The 24,224-nt window shown below is 34.8% G+C and overlaps 1 long non-coding RNA gene across 1 annotated transcript in view; it reads left to right on the top strand.

Moving 5' to 3' along the window:
- The first annotated feature begins 22,266 nt into the window (after window positions 1–22,266).
- Window positions 22,267–24,224, top strand: part of LOC135304952 (uncharacterized) — a 119,607-nt gene continuing 117,649 nt past the window's right edge. The window contains exon 1 of the long non-coding RNA XR_010366204.1: window positions 22,267–22,440. This is a non-coding gene — a long non-coding RNA (uncharacterized LOC135304952). The remainder of the gene's footprint in view (window positions 22,441–24,224) is intronic.

Raw genomic sequence — 24,224 nt, 5'->3', positions numbered from 1 at the left:
AGTGTGTGCTTGACTCATATTAGTCTTGAAAAAGGGCTTGTATGCCCTTAAAGCTTGCTCTTTCCTTTTTTCTGATGGCTCTATTTGGTCTCATACAAACTGTTATCTCTTTCAAGATGTTGATTTCAAGGAGTGATGGATTAAAAAACAGAAGAGGTGTTCCACTTTGTACCACAGAAATAAATTTTAAGATTACCACTGATACCTGTAGAAGCACGGTTAGATTGGAAAGACTGTATTTTTTTAATGTCGGGTAGTGGTATTGTTACTGATCACAGGCATTTGTCATTTCCCAGAGTAGCTCACAGTCATGTGGGTATGTACCACTAGCCTGGATGCAGCAGGGGAGGTCAGCCGATGTGTAAAGATTTTCCTAAGCTTAATTTGCTAGTTTTGCATTTGTAGATGTTAGATTTCCAAATCAATAATCCAGTAAATGCACACAAGCAGATGTCTTGAGACAGAGAATTTGATTTGCTGCTGCTTTTGAAGACAAATCGCATTTGCAATGGAAGATGTTGAACTTAAAGAGAATATGCCCTTGAAAATTCTCTTACCCAAGGGGAAATTATAGAATTGAATGTCAAGGTCATTATGACAGACAGCACGTGCCTTGCAGAAAATAAAATGGGAACTTGAGAGATGCTGGGATTTTTAATGAGGTGTGGGTTTTGGTTTTTCTCTTTTTTTTTTTTTTTTTTTTCCAGTCCACATGGCAACAGCAGCAGCTGAGGTGCACAGCTGCATTGGGAGTGGACAGAGACAGCATCCCAAGAGGATGCAGCAGCCAGGCAGGGACATGCCATGGGCAGGGGTGGCCGCAGCAGTGGCAACCAGCCCTGCATCACTGCAGGGCCAAAGGGCGCTGGACATGGTGGCAGTCACTTCCTTTGGGCTCCAGCAATGGAAAAGCGTGATGGCTTCAACTAAACAGCAAGAAATGCATATAGTTTAACAATTAAATTAGGTTTTTGGACTGCTTCTTGTCGTGTGATTGAGCCAAAACAGACTGCAAAGCAGGAATATCAGCAAACATGTTACCTGGTGTTTCTCAGTTTGCTTTTCAAAAGAATAGATGTCAGTCTGCACATATTTCACATGGTGTAATGTTATAATCTTTACACAAAATACTGTGAGTATGGTATTAAAGGGAAGTGCAGGGTACACATATGATAGCAGTTTAACATAAGAAAATACTATTATTTGAACAATATCAGAGGATGAGCAAGATAGAAGGAAGCATATGAAAATTAAGTGATGACATTGAGCTAATCAGCTGTTTCACAATTATCTAACAATGTTATTATTCTGAAGTAATGCCTATTCTCAGTGTACATCCTAGAGTGCATTATTTTCTGTATAGCTATATTGAGTATAGCTATAGTGAATAGCTATGTAGCTATTCACTACAGTGCTACACAAAATGGTTGGTGAATGTCTTTCATGTAAAAAAAAGGGAAGCATGAAAGTGCAATGGGATTTTGGAATTTTTACAAAGGATTGTACACAGAACCTATGGTTAAATCTACTGTTTAATAATGTCCAGTGGAATTGCTAGAGTTCCTATTCAGAAATATAATCCCATTCAAAAGCTAGACTGGTATGTAATTTGCAACAGCACTTCGTAACACCATGCAATTCTTTGGTTATCCTATTCTTTTCACTCTTCCTTGTGAATCTATAATTTGCATAGCAATTTTACAGTGACTTCTTAATAAAGTGTAGCATGTCAAATGTTACTATCCGATTATAGGTAATCTGATTTCCTGAAATCCATGAAAGATTGCACTCAATAGTCTCAGTATGAATGTACACGATCCTTTAACCTGATTGTCTCCTAGTCTGAGAACACTCAGGCAGGTTGCCTGTGACAAATGTGCCTAGATTAGCTTCCTTGCTGTCTTCCACTGAAGTCTGCAGAAACCAGAATTTAAATGAAAGAGAAAGAAAATGAAACAGTTCACCCTATTTATGGTACTCCACCATGCTGGTATTTACAATGCTGGAGAGAAACATCTGTCTTGGCATGTACAGAGTATGTGTATGCATATGCTTGTGAGCACCGTGTTTATATGAGTGTGCAGATGTTGATTTTTTTTAAGTCTCTGAAGACTTTTTCTTCTACATCTGTGTAACGGGGGGTGGGGTGGAGGGGAGAAGGAATATAACTAGACACCTGCAGCCGCGTGTGTCCCAACCCAACAGACACCCACTTTTCCTTCATGTTATTTAAAAATAATTTGAGATCTATTAAAACAGTGTTGTGAGACTGTCCTAAGAGGAGAAAGCCATACTTCTCCTGTCCATATCCATACTCTCTGACTGGAGGTAGTCCTAGCATAACCTTCTGTGCCAGCTGTGCTCAAGTCATGTGTTTGATCAGCTAGGTAAAGATTGTTCTTTCTCAGAAGAGACCTAGGAAAAGATCTAAAGGTTTTGCAATGCTCTAAGGAGTTTAAATTGCCTGTCTCAAACACTTCTAAGGCCACAGAAGGGCTTTGCCATGACATAAGCACAGAAGGGAGTGACAGGATAGTGTGAACTCCAGGCCTGGCCAGATCTGGTTAGCTTGTCCTGGTTAACACATCTGGGCAGAAATTCCCACTATGGCAAACTGTGTAAAGTAACTGCTTGCACACATATCACTGGTCAAAGATTACCCTGAGTTATGGGACAGATGCTATCTGCAACCACCAATGAACATCAAAGTCCACCCAAACATATCTGCTTGGGTACCCGGAACTTGGACAATAAAAGAAATCTCCTTATCAGGGCTTTGAGATAAGATAAAGGTGGTACTGTTGTCTGGGTGTTATTTTCAGACTGAAGGGGAGATTAAAAAAACTGGGGGAGAGCAATGTATCACTGAAAATGGACAAAGAAAGCCAACTCAGCAACTGTGCTGAAACCTGCTTGGACTGGATAAAATGTAATTCCTGCAGGGGAAGATCACAACTAACCAACTGAAGAAACCTACTGACTCAAAATTAAAGAGACTGAGCATGGCACAATTAGCATTAGAAGTGAGGGAATCATTTAACCAACAGAGGAAGACAACTGTGTAGCCCATAAGCATTACATTTTTTGTTTGCCTAGATGTATAAATAGTGAAAAATTTCAAACAACCTCAGGACTCCACCACGGAGAAGTTCAGGATAAAGAAGGCCCAATGGGATGCTGCTGGATCCATGGATGGTGACTATCTTGATCTCTCTCTCTCCCTTTCTCTCTCACACACACATATACCCACACTTCTGTTTCTTTCCATCCCTTAACCTCACATTCATGTTTAAATAAAATCTGTATTATTGACTTTGGGCATTTGGTATCATTTGCAGCTTAATTTGGGCAGAGGAATCTCTTACTAATCAGACCTTAACAAATGTAATCAGCAGACTGCATCTGCCCGAACCAGCTCATTAAGTGGGCTTAATTGATAAAGTAACCACATTAAAAAAAAAAAAACCTAAATTATTTGGAGCAAATGATGCCTTCAGCTGAAATCGCAACATGATTTTTATTAAAATTATTTCTCATGAATGTCCCACTGAAACTGGGGATCTACAAAAGCCAAAATCTGAATCTGTATGTGGAACCAAGAGATACCCACCCTTTCTCACTGGGCAAGGTCTGAGTTGTTAAATGTCTAGGTCAGTCTAAGTGTTTGGAATTGTGAATTTACATGTAATTACCACTTTCAGAAGAGGGGCATTAGGAGCTCAGTTACACTAAATGAAAGGCATTTTGTTCCAAGGTTATGACTTCCTGTTAACATCTCCAGAAACATCTACATGTTTTTGGATATGGATAAGCCTAAAGAGTGTCTATTCATCCTGAGAGTAGCTCTAGTCTGAGAAATGTAACTCTGGTCTGATGAATGTCTGCTGATATAGTAAAGATATATATTCTTAAGGAGTGTGCTTGTGTGTTAACATGAGAAAACACAGATAAAATATTCTCCGGCTGCAAAAGAAGTACAGCATTTGTAAAAAGGCAGCCAATGAATAGAAAACAGGCTCTTGTGTAATATCCAAGTCTTTGTTGGTAGTGAACAGATGCTACACCAGCAGTCCTGGAACTTTCATGGAACTGCTATGAACATGTTCACAGCATGAGAATATGGGCAACATGCTGTTAAAATGCTGCTTCCCAAATCCCAGGACTCCTATAGGGCTGTTGTAGCCTGCCTTAACTCAAAGGCATGCTTTAAAAAATGCATGCTTTATAGTGGAGCATTCTGAAATCATGTCAGTAGTTCTGTTTATGGCTGAAGGGCTGGGAAGGAAAATATGCATCTTGCTATTTCTTGACATATAAGAATCCATATCTGGGTTTGACATTCTTGGTTCAAGTACTAATAAAGATTCTTTTCAAAAATCATGTAGTAACTTAAAGGAATGCTTTCATTAATCAGAATTTTCTTGTGCTGCAAATATATTAAGAAGCAATGCATTATGAAGCCATCATTGTACAGTGTTACAAGTATTTTTCTCTTTTCATTAAAACACATTTTAGAAAGGATGAATGCTACTAGGCAAATAATCTTATAAAGAATCTATAAAAATACAGCATAAAAGGAAAAATTTTGTTTGCGTTTGTTTTTGTAAAGTATTTTCAGGAGCATGTTTTACTAATTAAGTCATTACTACTTGGAATAGTAAAGGCAATAGAAGAAAAGAAACTTTATTTAAATAAAAGGTCTAAAATAAAGAGGATTACTGACAACCATGATTATTTAGCAGAATATTAGACAAACTCTTCTGCTGATAATATTTAACGATAGCTACAGTCAGTGCCAATGACAACAAATACCTGCCAAATCAGGACGTAAGAAAGAGGTTGTTAGAGTTCTGGACATGTTTTAGACTGGATTATGTGCTTTCGAATCCTTAGTCCTCCTAGAGGCACAAATCTAATCCTTAGTCCACATAGAGGACATAAAATCACAAAGGAATAGTGAGAAAACAGATTTTTTGGGTGGGTTTTTTTTTTTTTTTTGTTTTTGTTTTTGTTTTTTTTTTACAGAAGCAACCTGTTACATAACATTTCTGGCTTAATGGTAGAGAAAGTATGCCTATATCAGTCTTTGTGCTGCCTTGTTGAAGCTTCTTTCTACAAGTTTATGTTTTTTGTCTGTACTGCAAGAGTAGAAATTAGGCAATTTCAGTACACTGTAATTACCTCTGAAGTGACTGCACCATGAGCATCAAATCAGAAAAAGATGTTTTTGAGAGAGAAAGACATATCCGCAGATGCTTTTTGCAGCCCTGAAAAGTAATAGCAGCTACTCTGTACTGTGGGTCACCTTCTAGGTATAGTTGAAGGTCTGGCTTAATACACTACCAAAACTCTGGGAACAGGAACATTATGAGGCACTAGTCAGTTTCTGCAAGGCTCATTTAGAAGTATTCACAGCAAAATAAATTTTTTCACAAAGCCAAGACTATGTTTGAGTGATTGTTAATCATTGGGATAGGACAACATAGTTCAAGCACTTCCAGAGTACTCTGAACCATGAAATAAATTACACTAAAAGGAAATAATGAAATTTATTTTTTAAAAGAAACCCTGGAAAATGCTAATGCAAACATGTCCTAATATATCTTATTACACTGATTAATATGAAAATCCCAGCCTATCATGATTAGACTCATAGTGTCACTGTAACTAGCTGTCATTTATTTAATGTATGGGCATTTAATAATAAAGAATTTATTTTCCTTTGTTTACAGACCTCAAACTATTCTGCAAGGCTAATTTTTATTCTGGCTACAGAATTATATGACCTTGTTAGATAGCTATTATATCCTTTGTTTGTGCATATGTTTAACATTCAAGGGCTTTGCAATAGAGAATTGAAGAAAACTTTTACCTTGGCCTCTGCAATTAAATGGATTACTCTTCCTTCTGTACATACTAAATAGTTAAGAAAAAAATGGAAATATTACTATTACTATCAATGGTAGGGCCTCTTATATGACACATATCTCCCTCTTTTATGTCTTCTTCCTCCTCTCAGAATAGTGAACAAACATGTCAAACCTCTTTTAAGTAATGGCAAAAATTGCTGAAAATTTTTCACATACTTGATACTGCTTCCATAACTTACAGCATGGGCTGAATTCAAATGTGACATAAATAATTGTTACATTTTTGTTGTGTTTATTTAGCAGAGCTGCTGTGTGTATCTGTGCACACATGCATGCACAATACTGTATGCATGCTCGTTGCTGGAAAATTTTTGTGGGTTATTCCACACAGTCTCTGAGGGAGAATGAGAACTGAAATTGCATTGAAACAGCGATTTAAAAGTGGAATAGATCCCCATGCCTGAGGCCAATTTCGAGGAAATGAAAAGCTGCTTTGCTAAGCAAGTTGCAGTCTATATGGAAGCGTATAATGCATTTCACAGGACTGCACATTTCCATAATCTCAACTGAACTTTTGAGATTTTCTTGGTGTTTTTTAAAGTTTTGACTTAAAATCATGCATGTTTTGCTTAAAAGTGACTTTTATACTAAAACATTCATGGTTGTACAACAAAAGCTTTACAAGTCATTTGCCTACAACTTGATTGTTAAAAGCCAAATGAGAAGTACAACAGGACTTAATGTGGTTTTGCTACTATTAAAAATAAATTTTTGGAGGGAGTTGGCTTGATCTGTTGTGTTTGATAGGCAGAACACTTGCAGAAGAAGGCATTTCCATTTTTAAATCTTTTAAAAATACAGCAAAACTATGGCTTGGTTCAGTGATGTTTGCTTGTTGTTTTGTATCTACAGAAGTGTGGTTTTGATTTTTAGAGATCAGAAATACCCAAACTAAGATAATGTACTCTTTAGACCTCTTCTAGGAAGGGCACAGATGTCTTGGGGAAGATTTCAAATAAACTTCCCATGATCAGGAAAATTGGTCTTGTAAAGATTTTTTTTGTGTGACTAAAAGGGAAAGCAAAAGCAAGAAAGAAGCCAAACCCTAAGATGACGAAAGCAACAGTCTGTAAAATAGCACCTGTTCCTTGTTCTGGGGATTTCAGTCCAAACTTTGGAGATCATTACATTTAAATTGCTGGCTTATTTGGATGGTGGAAGTAGACCTTTTTCACAAACTATATAAAGTGCCTCAAAATAACTTGGCAAAGTTTGTAGTGAAAAATATATTTGTTAAATGAATTAATTTGGAAAGGAGAAACAGATATCATTTGAACACAGAAGCACATTTTCTGATCTGCTACAGCAATACACAGCTGTTTTGATGTTACAACTTGTGTATCGCTGCTAATTACCTATAATTTTCCTCCTTTGTGATGTAAAAATGTGAACTGGAGGTTCTTTAGATGAACGATATCCAAATGAATTATTATGAGGTTCTGATTTAAGAAGTTGAATACCTTGCTCTGATTCAGATACAGATTTCTGAGATTTCTAAGTTACAGTTTGTAGCCTGAGCCTTATGGAGAATATCTCATTTTCTGTCTGCTCTGTCATTTTTTTCTCTTTGTTATTTTTCTGCAACAGCTATTTTCTCTGAAAAATCTCATTACCTGGTCTGCCAAAGAAGAATTTCCTATCATCATCCTTCTGGTTTCCTATTAGAGCTGTAGAAAGCCTGCATACTGTGACATCTATTTTCCAAAATCTACAAGCAAGTAGCTTACTATGAACCAGCAAAAGTGTTGATTTTAAAATTCAGAACCATAAGGGCCACTAATTTATATTTTCTATATATTAATGAAGCCATAAAACTAATAGAAATCCTGTGTTAAAGATCTAATTTTTGTTTCCTACCCCAGCCTTTACTGGGAAAATAGATGATTTTGTGTTAGTATTTTTGCCCTTGAGTTAAAAGCAGCTACTTCTGGCATCATGTTGTGTAGATAAAAGTATTTGTAATTACAATCACTGGATGAGCCATCTTTTCATAGAAAGGAGAAAAGTTCTGTTTCTGCCTCAGATTTTGAAATAAATTTGGTTTTAGATAAAAGCCAATTGCAGAGAAAATAGATTAACATTATCAAGTGTACTTTTACAGTTTTGTATACTTGTTGGGAGGAGGATAGATTTTGCTTTGTTCTTGATTGATTGTTTAGGCTAGGTATTTAAATATACCAGAGGGAAGAACTTGTGGAGATAGTATATTTGCTTTCTAGGATTAATGTGTCCCAGATATAATTTGTGAACCATTTTAGTAGTGGTCCTTGAGAAACTTTTGTGTAGGAAGTTAGCTGGTCAAAGTAGAAACTGACCAGGTCCCCATGATTCTTCTCATAAATGCACATGACAGAAGAGATGTTAATTGATTAAAGCAGGAGAACAAGACAACTTTACTGCAAATGATTTTATAACTTTTGGAGTTATTAGATGTGAAAGCTTGAACTTCAGGGAGCTCTTGGAATGTCTCAGTGAATATTACAAGCTCCATTTGAAGTCTTGCAGAAGTTACAAGGAAGGCAAGTGTGTCTGTGGATTTTTCCTGTCTGAGAACAATAATAAAAAAATGTTATGACTACAAGCATTTACAGCATAAATAAAATTTTAACCCATGCCATTCTTCTGAGCTGAAATACCTGGGTTATACTTGAAACTATGTAAGTGAAGAATTGTTGTGAGATAGGAAATGTGTCCCTGGGTATATAAGCACAGTCAGGAGAAGCACAGACTCCTTTTTCAGTAAAAAGTAACATATTCAGTTTATTCCCCTAAATTCTCATATGCAATAACAATTGGTGTCCCTCAGATGTCTGTACTGGTACTCTTCAATGTCTTTATTAGTGACATAGTGGGACTGAGTGCTCCCTCCCTGGGTTTGCAAATGCTGCTGAGTGCTGAGTGCTGCAGTTGATATATCTGATGGATGGGATGCTATCCCTTGGCAGGCTTGAGGAGTGGCCCCATGTGAACCTCATGAAGTTTTGAGGCAATCACCTGTACTACCAGTGCCATTACAGACTGGATTTAGAGCAGCTATGCAAAGGATTCAGGGGTACTGGTGGATGAAAGCCCAAATATGACCCTTCAGTGTGGGCTCACAGCCCAGAAAGGCAGTCACATCCTGTGCTACATAAAAGGAGGAGTGACCAGCAGGTCAAGGGAGGTGATTCTGTCCCTCTGCCATTGTGAGCCCTCACCTGGAATACTAAGTCCAGTTATGCGGCCTCCAGCACAGAAAAGCTAAGGACCCATTGAATTGTGTCAAGAGGTGTGCCACAAAAATATTTTGAGGGCTGGAACCTTCACTATGAAGAAAATTTGAGAATTGTGATTATTCAGACTGGGAAAAAGAAGGCTCTGGGGACACCTTATTATATCACCTCTCAGTTACAATGGGCTTGTAAAAACATGGAAAGGATTTTCACTAGGACCAGTAATGTTGGAACAAGGACCAATACTTTTACACTGACAGAGTGTAGATTTGGATTAGATGCAGATAAGGTTTCTTTATTATGAAAGTGGTGAGACACTGGAATAGGTTGCCCAGAGACATTTGGATTCTCCTTCCCTGGAAGTGTTCAAGGCCAGAATGGATGAGGCTTTGAGCAACCTCATCTACTGGAACTGATCTACTCACCCATGGCTATGGGATGTAGACTAAATGACCAGTGATTCTAAGAGTCTGTCACAAAGGTCAATGGAAATTATGGAGTTATTCAAATTGTCCCATCTGAATAAGGGACAAATATATCCCCTGGGAGGAAGAATGAATTCTGGATTTTATTTATTTCCAGTTAATCAGAGTTCTTTTCAAAGTCAAGTTTAGAACTCATGGGCATTTCTTTCTTTTCTGGGAAGTTTCTGTCATTTGCTTTCCCATAGTTCAAATCAACCTTAGGGCTGCCTAAAAGCTTTATTGTTTAAAGCTTTAGAAAAACTTGCTATGACCTTTGTGGAAACAGCAGAATTTTTTGTTTTACTGAATCTTGGGATTATTAAATAAAAAATATTGATCTTTAATGAAAATTTCTGTGGGTAGTTTTAAACATGAAGCAGAAATTGGAGGATATTAACAACATGCTTTTGTGCTGAATCATTCTAGTCTCATAAAAAACATTTTACCCATTTTTCAAGAAATGAAAGGGCTTTGTCTCTACTTGTGTTCTCTCATAGTTTATAGTTAATAAATTTCCAACATTTGCTGGAAAGCTAACATGAATTGCAAGTAATATCTGTAAGAAATATGACTATAAAAAAGAAGTTCAGAACAACATTCAGTCATGTTAATTTCTGTGAATAAAATTTGCAGCTTTGCAAGTTGCAAGCTGCAGATTTTGAGTCTTTTTTTTTCTAGTCCTGAAGAAGTCTTGCTTCGGGAGTTTATTAGCTAAATGTGTCTGTTTCCAACCCCTATGAAGAGTTCATCTCACCTTTTCTCACCCTCTCAGAAATTGCTGCTGGAAATGTAATTTTTAGTATTCATGCTTTCAGCTTTAGATTAGAACTTAGATGTTTCATTTTAGAAATTGAAAATCTTAACTGCTCTCCTGTGTCCCATTAAAAGCATTCCCTATTACACCTCATAAATCTCTTACTCCATGACTTTTGAGACATTCACTATCCATATTGGTATTGCATAATGTGCTAGAGGCCAAAGACACAAGGATCTCAACTACTAAATTGCATATGCTGACTGTTTTCATATTTGGTAGAAATTGGTCTCAAACGATCCTGGCTGATGCCAACCAATTCCATCTGGTTTGGAAGAATCTCCAGAATTATCTGTGATATTAATCTTCTAGCTGCCTCACATGTGTTTGAAAAGGTTTACTCTGCTATTCTAAGGATTAAAACTAGATTAACTCTCGTGATTTTCATCAGCCAAAGCTTGAATCAGCATATGGCCTGAGGCTCAGGAGCACTCGAGTCTCTAGATTTGGTAGGGATCAGTTCTTTTCCATCAAAGAAAAGAAGTGTCATTGTGAATTGTGTACAATTTTTCAAAAACAACTGACACCCAAGATTATTTCTAAGTCTCCTGTAATCACTCCTATTTTAAACTAATTTTCATCAAATGATGAAAGGGAAGAAGTTTACTTCTTTGTGGAACTACTTTCACTGTATTTCTTAATTTTTCTGGCTTTAGAAGTGCCTTTCTCCTTAATGGCTAATGCACAACTTCAAAGATTTTTCCACAGTTAATCAGCTGTAGGGAGCTGCCTTTCACTATGCTCACTTAGCAAACTGGTCTGATTTCATCTGGTATTCCCACTGTGGGGCAGATGGCAGAAAAAGCTGATATCTGTGCTACTCAGGCATGGTGTCTTCAGATCCCTGCGTCAGAAGTACATAATGTAGAGGGAAGCAATTTTTTGGCTGCTCACTCAAGATAACTCCCTTGAGTGATGAGGCGTGTAAGCCTTCAGGCTCAAACCACAGAACTGTTTTGTTTTCCTTGTCTCTACTCCCTTGCACTTCTCTCCCTCCATTTCCCGTTTTTGATGAATTAGGATATAAGCTTATTAATTCCATTCTAAAGCACTGCTGAATGTGAAATAAGATCGGCTTAGTAATTTCATTCTGTTTCAACAATTGGAATAAAGATTAATATGCTATTATGTAATACAAGTCTCAGTGTATTATAACTGGCAAATGTTGACAACAATCTTACCATGTTAAAACAAAATATGTAGGCTGAAATCAATTTCTTTTTTAGCTTTCATGAAACCTTAATGTCTGTCTTTCACGCAAAGTTGTAACTATGATTCTAATGTAAAAAGAAATCTTTAATGAGATCTCTTTTCTTTATGTTATTAATATTCTGCTCTGTCTTTTTAGCTTGAGTAATGACAATATAATAGAGAACACAGTTTGCTCTCATTTCTTCTAATATTCTTTCTATGCTGTGAACATCAGGGCCAAAGCAGCTCACAGCAAAAAGACCTCTAGATTCCCAGATAAATTTCCTCTGTAGAGTTCAAAACTTTAAAGGTCCTAAATGATTCTTTTAACTCATTTACATTGAATTTTAAGTCGGTATGTTATTCTCTGAACTTCACTTTTAAAATCTAGTGTAAGGTAATAGCTTAATTAAAGTACTGTAAAATAGTGAAGGTCTTTACACATTTCTTGAAGGACTGTGCACTCTGAAGTTTGACTTAGTTATGACTATGTGTCAGCTTTGCCTTTAATATTTACAGATAGTGGATGATAAAGACAACAAAAGACTTTTTTATTTTCTGAATCAGAAAGAAGAAATTAGATCCCTAGACACTCATTATGTAATCCTTCTAAGGTGGAAAAAGGTGTTAAATTCTAACCCTCCTTTCAGCTGAGTCATTTTGTCATTGATGTGCTACTAACAGAGATGCATCCATTTAAACTGCAAGCAAACTAATTCAGAGTGTGGTTTGGTGTGAAGGTTTTAACCCCATTCCAGAATGCTTGTGCCCCAGGTCTTTTGAATGCATATTTTTCCTGCTGTAACTGTCCTTCAAGTCACCCTCTCTCAAGCAGATAACTGTTTTCAGCTTTAGGGAGCTAAAATAGCCCGCCAAATCTCCTGCAAAACTACATATTTTGCCATGGTTTGATTTGCTTCACTGTAGAAAGTGTAAGAAAGACTAATTCCAGAAAATGTATTTTTTGTTGATTCTGGGATGTCTGATAGCTCTTGACAAACTGAAAGAGGTGAAGGAACAAGAATGAAACTAGTGCAATCCTTCCTGCATTTTAGAAAGTGCTTGCATTGATTGTAATCACAATGGAATCCATATAAATAAATAGATGAGAAATGAGTCTGTAGAAGTACATAGATTATTCCAGTTCTCTTTCTGACTCTCTCCTTTTCTCTTCATTTTCCACAATCATCATGGTATATAAGCAAAGATGGCCTTTCAGGTCATCTGCTTTTACGAAAGCTCATACATAGAGAGAAATTTGGAGGTTTTTTTGTGTGTTCCTAATACATCATCATGGGGAGAACAGATAGGGTGGTGTCAGGGTATGGACGAATTTTATGTGCTGACGGAATGTGCAGATAGAGGGAAGAAGAATCATAGTTTGTAGAATACTGAGCATTGTCATGACTAGGTGAGGTTTCAAAGGGACCTACACAGCCAGTTGAATTTTTTCAAGTCCAAATTCATATCAGTGGAAATTCTGCCAATCAATCATCTGTCCCAAATTTTATTATTTTCTGAAATGTTCACTGTTACCTTGAGAATTCAGGAGAAATCAAAGGTCCCCATTGTAGTAGGAGCTGTTATAATTCAGTTCCTGTTCTTTGGAAGTTCTCCAAGAAGAAAAGTAACAAAGCAGGTATAGTGGGATTGAAATAATTTAGCAGGATTTATGGAGCTTGATTAAGAAACTAGCTTTCACATTTCATAATTTGGATTTCTGATTACATTGCTGTGAAAGCCATAATCTTATATCAGAAAGTCACATCAATGCCATGTAATACCTGGAGAAATTATGAAAAGCTAATGCACAGTGGAAGTGAAAGGTGATAATATGAACAAACGTATTATCCAGTCTCTAATATTCTAACAGCATTTTTGTTTATTAAACTACATATATTTAATGATTTTAATGTACTCAGTTAGTGCTTGTTTGTAACAAACACAGACATCTGGCTTTACATGACATTTGTTCTTGGCCATAAACTCTTTATTGAAGGGTCTTGAAGGTTTTGGTTTGAATTCCAAACAGGAAGCCGTGTGTGAGACATTTGTCATTGAAAGCCTACAGAAAGAAAAAGTATAATTTGTATGTGTTTCAAAAGTATAAACATAATGGACATGGCTTGAAATTCACATCAACTTTTGAGCTAAGGGCAGGAATTGCATAAGAGTTAAATGATATTTTCAGCTGAAAGGAATAATTACAAATCTGTCTTAGGCATTTTCAAGGAAAAAAAAAAGAAACTTGGATTTTATTTTTAAAAAAGGATAAAGGACTAAAATTTGAAACATAAAAAATGAAATTCACATAGAGTTATAAATAATCTAATTGTAAATTAAGATATTATTGTTAATTAAATGATGGCATGAGAGGTATTTCTTCTGATTTTGATTTGCAGTCATCATTGTGCTGCCAGTTTTGTGTATGCTTAAGCTTTGTACCATGTCTGGTGAATTTGAAAATAAACATCATAGTTATAAAAGATTTGATGTCTTGTGGCTCATATATGGAAGTCATAGAATTATAAAGAAGATATAAACCACAATGCCCCTCTAATCCCATCCCCCCCACCCCCCCTAGAAAAAAAGCCCATAAGCTTTAATCTTGAAGGTGAACACATGAAATATACTTCAAGAACTGTGGATTGAACATTTTTAATGACTATGTTGAAAACAATTGTCACAGCTGAGGTTACTTTTTAAAAAATATTTTATTTAGTATTTGTGACAATACATGTACAGCAACTGGACAGAAAATATAAACTGCAATATGATAACTCACAAAGAAATGAAAAATAAATTTCATTACTATGATGTCAAAACCACATAAACTATGTTCGAAAAATACATTGATTAATAGTAACATAATAACAGAAATTAAATTACAGTCACTTAAAAAACAGATCAGTTTTCTTCTGATGTCAGGATTAAGTTGGCTTAAGCTTACAAAATACAATTATTACTAACTTCAAATTGTTATGAAATAAGAATTTTATACTGCTGTTCCCATTTTAACTTTTTCAGTGCGATGAATAAAGAACACTGGACTATCCGTACATTTTTGATTTTTCCCTTTTGTAGCCTTTGTACTTTAAAAAGTGAGGATGGGATAATAAAAAGATCATAAAAATTAGTATAAGAATACAAAATACAATATCAGAAACTGTTTCTGTGATTGACAAGAGCTGAGGATAAACAGCAAGTAAATTAAGGATTTGTGCAGAGCTGATTGGAAAGTAGTGCTATATAACTTTAAAAACACTGTTTATTTTAATTTTTATCTCAACACTCTCAATGATCTCATTACTTAGTCTTTAATGAGGTCTAGGACGATTATGGAAAGATACATCTATCAAAAACAAATCTAAACTTCTGTTGAAGAGACCATTTACTCAAAGAGGAGGGAAAAAAAAGGCTTAAAGCCATGGCAGATTATGCATACAAGTCTTTTTTTCTTTTCTCTACCACTTTCCTTATTCTAAAAGACATATTTGTGTATTTGACAGAAATAGGCTTCTTAAGTAGAATAAGCCAAAAGCAGGTGGCAGGAATTCACATGAGACAGCTCCTAGCTGTTTCTTTTCATGCTATGTTAATGCAGCTACTGCTTTGCAATGCTATATCAGTAATTTTTAAGATCTCATCTGAAGAAGTATTGAGATATTTCTTATGGAGTTTGTATCCTCTGCAGTTTGAAGAGCTTGGGGTTTTTTCTGGGGGTTTTTTTCCCTTTTTTTTTTTTTTTTTTTTTTTTTTTTTTTTGTTGTTGTTTTTTTGTTTTTTTGTTTTTTTTTTTTTTTTTGTTTTGTTTTGTTTTTTTTTTGGGGGGGTTTTTGTGTGGAGTTTTTTTGGGTTTTTTGTGGTTGTTTTTGTTTTTGCATTACTTGAGGGAAGAGTTTCTGTTGGTGTTAAATGTTTTGTGTCTGAATTCTTTTTTCCTTCAAAAATTTTTCATACAATTTCCTAAATGTTCAAAGTTCCTATTTATTTATATTATTGTCTATTTTCTTGCTTTTATACTTCCACATTTCTTTTTGGTTCTTGCAAGCCTTTGACTTCCTTTTCATGTCTTTAGGTAGCTTACAGCTTATTGGGATGTACACTACAAGTGCATATTCTGACCTGTGAGGTGTCTGGTGTAAAACCTTAAGATGAACCCTTGAAAGTTAATTATCTAAAAGGAGATTGCTTGTTATGTGAAAGCTTATAGTGTAGTTAGATCATTATAGTCTTCCTTTAGACTGAACTATGTAAACATAGAAAATCCAAAATACATAAAGCACGTTGAACTTTATTTTTAGGTCAAATTCTTTGCATTATCAACTGTAGAAGTATTTGACATATGCCTCAAATTCTGCCTTTCTCTTCATCTAGATTAAATATATGATCATGCCTTGTACTCTATTCATGTCACTAACACCTAATGTATTGTTGCATGCTCCTTCCAGAGTACCACAGGCCAGGATTTGGGCTTGGCATGGAAAGGGGGAAAATATTCCCAGATCTGAATATTTCTTTGTTTTGATTTCAGTTTGCTCCTATATTAATTGTTTTAATTTTTTAACCAAAAAAGTGCAACTTTTTTTCTACTTCTTCTTCTGTCCTTGACATTGCAAAACATCTTTCTGGACTCATGACTAAGGCTTTCAGTCTCAAAGTAGTCTCAAGGTTTCAGCAGAAATACTAACTGAAAGTTAAGGAGAACACCTTGACCTCTCTTACTTCAATAGATCTAGAAAAAGCAGGTAGTGTATTTCACTGTTCAATGTATTGGTGTAGATGTGTATCTCTCCATATTTTTGGATTTTAACTGTAAATTTTGACATTTATAAATTTAGAGTTCCGTTATCTTCGAGTAAAATTTCCCATACTTAGGATGTACTAGAGTTTCAAAAAGCTATTTGTAAGCATACCTAAAATGAAAGTGAATACAACAAACAAACTGTTCTTCCTTATTCTGTGAAGAATAATAAAATGCTGTTATTTAGTGTTGACTTTAAGACTACGCAAAAGTCTTTGTGGGTAATTGTGGGTGAAGAGAAAGTAGGAGGAAGAAAGTAAAATATTTTCGTAAAGGGAGGAGATGATTGTTGTCGATGTTTAAGATGTGTGAGTTTTGAGTTCTCTTATCTTCAATCTCAGATAATGAGGCAAGTGAGAATTGTGGGAAGATTAGAAACAGATTACTGTTCAGTTTGGTTATTTCTTGTTTTGTCTTACCAGGAAGCAGTTCTATCCATGTCTCAGTCAAGTCTGCAGCAGAACCCCGAGTGTTTTTCATTGGGGGTATATTAAGAAATATGCTCTTCGTGAATGCAAAAGCAATTATATGCCCAGGAAACTTGAAGCAACTGAGCAAATTTCTATGTAATATGTCATTATAAATTTGATATGGACATGTCTGTAGATGCAGACCTGAAGCAATTTTTAACAATTGAGATTTACATATGGGTTTTGGACTCTAATGTACTCAACAGCCAAAGTAAAGCACTGCTCATTGGTGTGTGGTGTCTCATAAATTCCATTGTCTTTGCTGGTAATATACTTGAGACTTTCCAATAATGCATTAAAAATGTGACTAATATCTTTTATGTATATATTTCCCAGGAGAGGAAATGAGGCAGTGTGTGTGCAGTCTTATTTTAATTTTAATAGTAGAGCTAACTGATTTTTTTACCAAAAGCCACATGGGTCTACTCAGAGTAAAAATATTGACAGAAGAGATAAAATTTTCAGGCAAGCTATTATGAAAATGTGATTCCTTTTAAAATATCCTTATTCCAATGAAAAATTATAGATGAGATATGATGTAGCTATTTGTCTATTGTATGGTTACAGTGACAAATATCACAAAAAAATAGAATAACACTGCAGCTGTCCAAATTTTGACTATTTTAATTAAATTCATTACCTTATTATGACATTTAAATTATAATAAAATATTACTTTAAATACTTTAATTTTAAAAAGTATTTTTAGAACAAAGAATAAGCCTTCAAGCATAATTTAAACAAGAAATAATAAATATGTTTAGTAACTTAGACAAACTAGTGTGGTAAGATACAAACTGGGTAACTGCTCGGATTTGATAATCTTTAATGAAATCCCTTAGCCTTTCATAAAAGTAGAAATTAAAGAAATCTAACTTTTATAAATTCAGTGCTTCAGTACTTTTAAGCTAGCAGATCTTTAACATTTTTTATCACTTCCTAACAAATGTTCCTGAAAAGTTTTATTATCATGTATTAAGTGATTATCCAAAAAGAACATAATTTCTTAAAAAGTCTGTAGTGTTTATATATTTTTCCAAAGTAAAAGGAACTTAAATTGCAGATCACATTAAAAGTGGGATTGTTTTTCAATTCATTTAAGTTTAGTCCAATGATTCATGGTTTCCTTAGTCTGTTGCTTGCTGTGCATCAAGTGATGTAACCTGAGGATGCAGCATCTTGGTGCAGCAGCAATCAGTTGGGAGGCAAAAACTAGTTGTCTTGACATAGAGGATATTGAATTTTGTTTATGATTTTAAAAAAAGGAATGTAACCCAACTTTTCTTTTCTTACATGTTACTCAGTGTCACTAACCATGAAAAGCAAACATATGATTGATTGGCAGTGTTGTTACTATTTTGTTTGTCCAAGCCCAGGGATTCTTGAAAAACATGTAACAGACGTGGTACTCTGTTATATCTGTGACTAAAAAAGAGAATGCAATGAGGTGTTTTGATATATATTGGCAAAAACTTCCATAATGTAATTTATCACCAAGAACTCTTGTGGCAGAAAAAACATAGTATGTTTTTATATCTTTTTCCAGAGTTTTTTGTGGCCAGCTGATGAACATCTTCTGTTAATAAAGGATTTTTCCTAAATGTGGAAACTTGAGGTTTTTTTAATCATGCTGGCAGCTTTCCTGAAATGTTAACATCAAAAAGGAGATCTGTGAAACTTTATTAGTGATAATTAATATTCACTTTCTCCACTGTTTTGAAATCCCATAATGTCAACAGAGGTAAGGAAGAAACAACATTTAAAAGACATTATTACCATTACCTGTGATGTCACCTCTTTCCCAGCCTGTTGAAATTGTCAAACCTTCATCAGCTATGCAGAGATTACAAAGGAAGTGTTTGCTTCCCTATAAAATATGAGCCATTTGTTCATTAGCACATTGTGGTGGGTCAAAGGGTGGGTATTCTGGTTTTTAGAAGACCCATAAAGCATGATTTAGAAATACCACTCAGTACATATGTTTTACTCTTGCAGTACAGTATTGGACAGTACACCTTGCTTTTTAAATTTCAGCAAAGCAAGTTTGTCATCTTCTGTATCTGTTCTATTTGGTTAGATACAGATAGATACATTTACCTGTATATGTATTTTTTAAGGAGAAATTTCTGAAGAGTTCATGTTGGGAAAAAAAAAGCCAAAATATAGTCCAGAAAAAGGAAATTTTTTTAATTGCCGATCTCTCTTCAGAAAAATCACATAAAAACATGAAAATTGTGATGGCTGCATTGATTGTATATGAAATCTTTTGCAATCTTCAGTTGCATATTTTCAATAAACGTTTTAAAGACAGGTAAATTGTGAAAATTATTCAATATGACTTTAACATTTATTTATAAAATAGCATGGGAAAAATGCATTTTAAAGATATGATGAGATTGTTGTTGATCTTTGCTGTACAGACAACTTTGTTTTACTTTCTATGTATCAGGTTCTTGTAGCTGATTTTAGAAATTTTAGAGTCATTCAAACAGTAGGAAACTGGCATTTTTCACAAAATGGTGTGGAAGTTGCATTTCTCTGCAAAATAAATTGACAAACATACTTTAAAATTGCATGGCAATATTTGTGTCATGTGCCATTATATTGTACTCTTTGTGTGTGAATGAGAATATGAAGCTAACTTGCTCAAATAGTCTAGATGTATTTGTGCTTCAAAAAGTTATTATCAAAACTGAGATCCAATCTTCAGAAACTCAAACACCTTTAAGAACTCAATTATTAACTGTATTTAGTTAATTATAATTAACTGTACATAGCTAGCAAGCTTGGAATTGTATGCACAAAAGAAAAATTAAGAATTTTAATAAAATTAGCTCTACAAAAGAATAGAACTACTCATACATGGTTGTCAAAATGTTTTAAAATGATGAATTTAAAAGAAAGAAGCATCAGCAAAATTTGAATTCTTTTTCTCTCTCCTCCTACTCATTTTCATTCTTCTATTATTTCTTTTAGCAGTGTCTTTAGATACAAATGCCTTGACTTTCTGAGGTGTTGAAAGTCCCCAGTTAACTAAAAAGAAGATAAATGGAGAAGACTAAACTCTGCTGTTTCATATTTTAGTGATGATGACAGTGTTTAGCATGGCTTGAAATAACATCTAAAATATAAAACTAAGAGGAGACAATGACCTGAGATAGGCAATCTTTCACAGATAGGGTCACAATTTGTCTTAAAGAATCAGTGACTTATTTATCAGAATGCCCCATATTATGTAAATACCACTATTTGATTTAAATCATGCATTGTGTAAGAAAACAACCAAAAAACATTATAACATGGAACTTAAATGGATGGATCTTTAAATTTAACAAAATAGAGAGCTAACTATTTTTTTTAAATTTCTGTATCCTGATGGATTTTACTTCTATAATACAATAAATTTTGGTTTTTTCCTAAGCTTTCTATTTTCATGCTTCCTGAAGTAAATCTTATGCTTTTCTAGATAGTGCAACTATTAATTAAAATAATAATACTTTCTTTTTCTGTAAGAAATAATTTTTGTTTTTTAGAGACTGGACTACAAGCATAAGATAATAAAATAATAGAAATAATTTTTTTTCTTGTTCTTTTACCCTATTCAGATTGCATGAATACACATTCTAGGTGTTTAATTATTTCACTCTTGATAATTCTGAAGCCTTATTTTTGCCTGACTAAAACTTTCAATAACAAACTGAACTGGGTAGGAAAACAGAACAGCTATACTTCATAGAGGAAAACTATACCACTCTGTTTACCTAAATTCTGACTATCCTTTAGGCAGGTTACCTCTTTTACTGTGCTTTATAAAAAGGTGTGTCTTGAATATACTTGTCATCAGGAGGCAAAAAAGGAGGATGCAGAAATTTAGGATTGTCAAGACATTTTCAGACAAATAATGTGAAATATGATAAAAATTTCAGTTTTTCTCTCAAGTCTCTTTGAAGAGCTTTCCTCATTTATGACAGCAACAACAGCAGAAACCTATAATGACCTTTGATATTTACAAAGTTAATTGTGTTGTCTGTGAGGAAATTATAAGTATGAAACATTTTCTTACCTTCACTTAATTTCTACTGTAGTTGTGCAGTATATGCTGAAGTCTTCTAAGAGAAAAATAAAACAAAAGAATCATTTACCTATTCAGTATGTTAGTAGAATGAAGGGTTTAATCTCTATGGGTTTCTGAAAAACCTTTGCCTCTAAAACTCTACACACTGAAAACTGGCATGAAACCAATATCACAAATACAAGGATCACTGGCAAGCACAACTGAAGGAGTCATGAGAAACATGAGTCTAAGTTTGCATCAAATACTAGTCATGTGTGTTATCTGCTGCTATGGATTGTTAAATCTCTTGTGAGGTTAAAAGTCTGTCTAATACTTGAAACAAATTGTTAGAAGGTTTATAGTAACAGTGAGCCCCTGCATGGAGAATGATGAGCCTTGACTCCACCACTGCAGAAGGCTGATCAATCTTTTTATTGTTACTACACTGTACTATACTACTAAGAAAAAGCCATCACCCTTGCCAGACAGTCCAATACACACGTGGATCCAGTTGGTCAATGAATCCAAAACACCATCACCAGAGTCCAATTAAGAAACCAGCCTTTGACAAACAATCTCCATAGCACATTCCATATGTGCACAACAACAGGTGCAGCAAGTGGAGATAAGAATTGTTTCTCATTCTTTTCTCTCAGCTTTCTCACAGCTTCCCAGGAAAATCTTGGGAGAGAACTATGTCTTTCTTCATTCAGAGGATATGTGATTACTACAAAGGTTTTTGAAAACGTGAATAATATTTGATCCTACTGAAACCACCAGGTAGTTTCAATATGGAGTAAGATTGCTCTGTAGACAGCGTTTTGGGGGAACATCCTAAGTAGAGTATATTGGAACAATTTCAGAGAAAATATGTTGACATAAGCTTTGTGTTACTTATAAATGCACTGATTTTTCTTTTTTAAACATATTTTGCAATCTATTTTTTTTTCTTGCAATCTACTTCCTCATAAGAGGGGAACCATCCAAGTTCTTATATTTTATTTTAAGGAGGTATTTCCATCTCCTGGACTGATTGCAGCCTAGCTCCTTTTGCATGCATGTTGTTGCATATTTAGTCTTTTATGACAGATGTTATTGTTCAGCATTCCAATCCCAGCTAGAGAAGTAATAGGTTCTCTTTCTCATCTCCATCTCTGTATATGCTTCCCCATTACATACTGTCAAGTAACCAAGGAAGTTGTATTTTGGCACTATGGTAAGAAGATGTGTACTCTATTACCCTGGTTTTTTTCAGCATACTCTTCTGTTTTGATTGTGCTCTTCTTCCCATTCCCATAATCCAACTTTATTATTACTAAGAAAAGAAACTAGTAGCTCAAGCCTCCCTTGAGGTTGAATGCAGGTATAGTTAAATGCAGAAACAGATTCAGTGGATAGTGTTGGTCTAAAATTAAAAAAAAAAATCCCCCCAATACTGTACGTGTGCACTAGGAAAGAAATCTCCACAGATGACTCCTCCTAAGAGCTGCAAATATTGTAGGGTGAGTAACCATTCTCTCTGTACTGAAAGATCGGTGATTCTCTATCCAGAATGTAATATTTTAGGCTTATTCAAATAAAATAGTTTGCTCTTCTGTTAAGCCAAGTTTTTTATGATTTTGTTATCTGAAATGTTTAGTATATATTGACGAGTTCAGCGCTTGAAATCTTTTTTCTGGTTTTACTCTTTTGCTCTGTAGGGTAGAAAAAATAAGCACTGGAAAGCAGGCATGAAAGAAAGGTCAGTAGTTTTGCATCTGCAGTTCTATATTTGCACAGGTTGCTAGGCAATATGAGAAAATCATAGTTCTAAACTGCAAGTGTGTTTTCAGACATCAATTATTGAAAAGAAATCAACAACTGTATTTAGTAATATAGTTTAGTACATTTACCTTTTATTAATGTTACTAATCTTTGACAATCATTAGGTGAAATTAATATTACACAGTCTGCATTCACTTCAGAATTGGTAGGCCCCTCCCTTGAAGGATCAGCTTATATTTGTCATATGATGAAAACTTCTTTTTTCCTATTTGAGCATAGGAACTTAAAAATTTTTTGTATTTTTGCTTCAAGAGCTATTGACTATCATGATACATGTTATGTGAGACTGTAAGAATGTACCTTTTTCTAGTTTGACAGATACTGTTGAAGCAGAAAGAATGATTTTGGCTGGCACTTGGCAGGTGTAAGCTGTATATTTCTGATCAGGATTGAAGAAGGGCTTTCAAAAGATTTACCCACTGTAATATCAATGTATTAGGCCTGAGCTCTATAAGAAGGGAATATAGAAAGAAAGCAAATGCAAAGAGAGAGAAGAAAAGAAGACTGGAATCAGAGAGGATGCTGCTTGCCCTGGGGCACTGTCTGAGGCTCTGCCTATGTAGATTTGGAAGTACAGTGAGTCAGCAGGGCTCCTGGGGATGTAATCATGGTGGGGCAGAAGGTGAAAGCATTTTTTTTCTGCCTCACAGTGTCACTTCATATTTTACATAGTGGATGAACATGGAGAGAAGCACAAGATCTACATGCTTTGGAGCCTGTGCTTCATTCCACAATTTCTGACTCTGTTGTAGGCAATCAAGATCAATTCCTTAAAAAGTAAAAAACTTGTAACAGTGAGAGAAAAGGAACTGGTTTTATGAATTATATGCTAATTTGCTGTCTCAATATTTTATGTGAATAATCAACTTTAAGAGAGAAATTAAAGCATCAATTCAAGATTTTTGTTTCTGTGACATTATACAAAATCTGAAAGTTCGCTTTATCTTTATTCCCTTTTAATAGATTTCACTCAAAACCACACATGTAGATGTATTCTGCTAATAACCTAGATTCTGCTCATTATAATTAAATGTCATCTGAGACAAACAGTCCCTTATGATTCCTCCCTGTTGCAGCCTGGAGGGGTTCAGTTAATGCTCTGTATGTTTATCTCTCAATGGCTCAGCTTAAATCAGTTTTAAGCAGAATATCTCTGTCTGAATATGTGAAATGCTTGTGTGACTACATAGGGTTAGAGTTTTCAAAAGCTCAAAATTATGTTAATATGATCCAGGAGATGAATATGTCTTTTCCTAGCTCACCTGATCACATCAGAGGGCACAGTTCAGAAAATTTACACCAAGGGGCCTTAAAAGTTAAACCACCTAAATCATCCAAGCATTTGCATAAGTTATAGCTGAAGTGTGAGTTTAGTTATTGAGGAAATAGAGATGAAGCAGAGGTAAAAATTATAATGTGCTCTACTAAATGACAGAAACTATTTTTAGCATAGGAAAATTTT

Source organism: Passer domesticus, chromosome 1 (assembly GCF_036417665.1).
Source record: "Passer domesticus isolate bPasDom1 chromosome 1, bPasDom1.hap1, whole genome shotgun sequence".
Classification (NCBI taxonomy): domain Eukaryota; kingdom Metazoa; phylum Chordata; class Aves; order Passeriformes; family Passeridae; genus Passer; species Passer domesticus.
The sequence above is the reverse complement of the archived record's forward strand: the minus strand, read 5'-3'. Positions and strand labels throughout refer to the sequence as shown.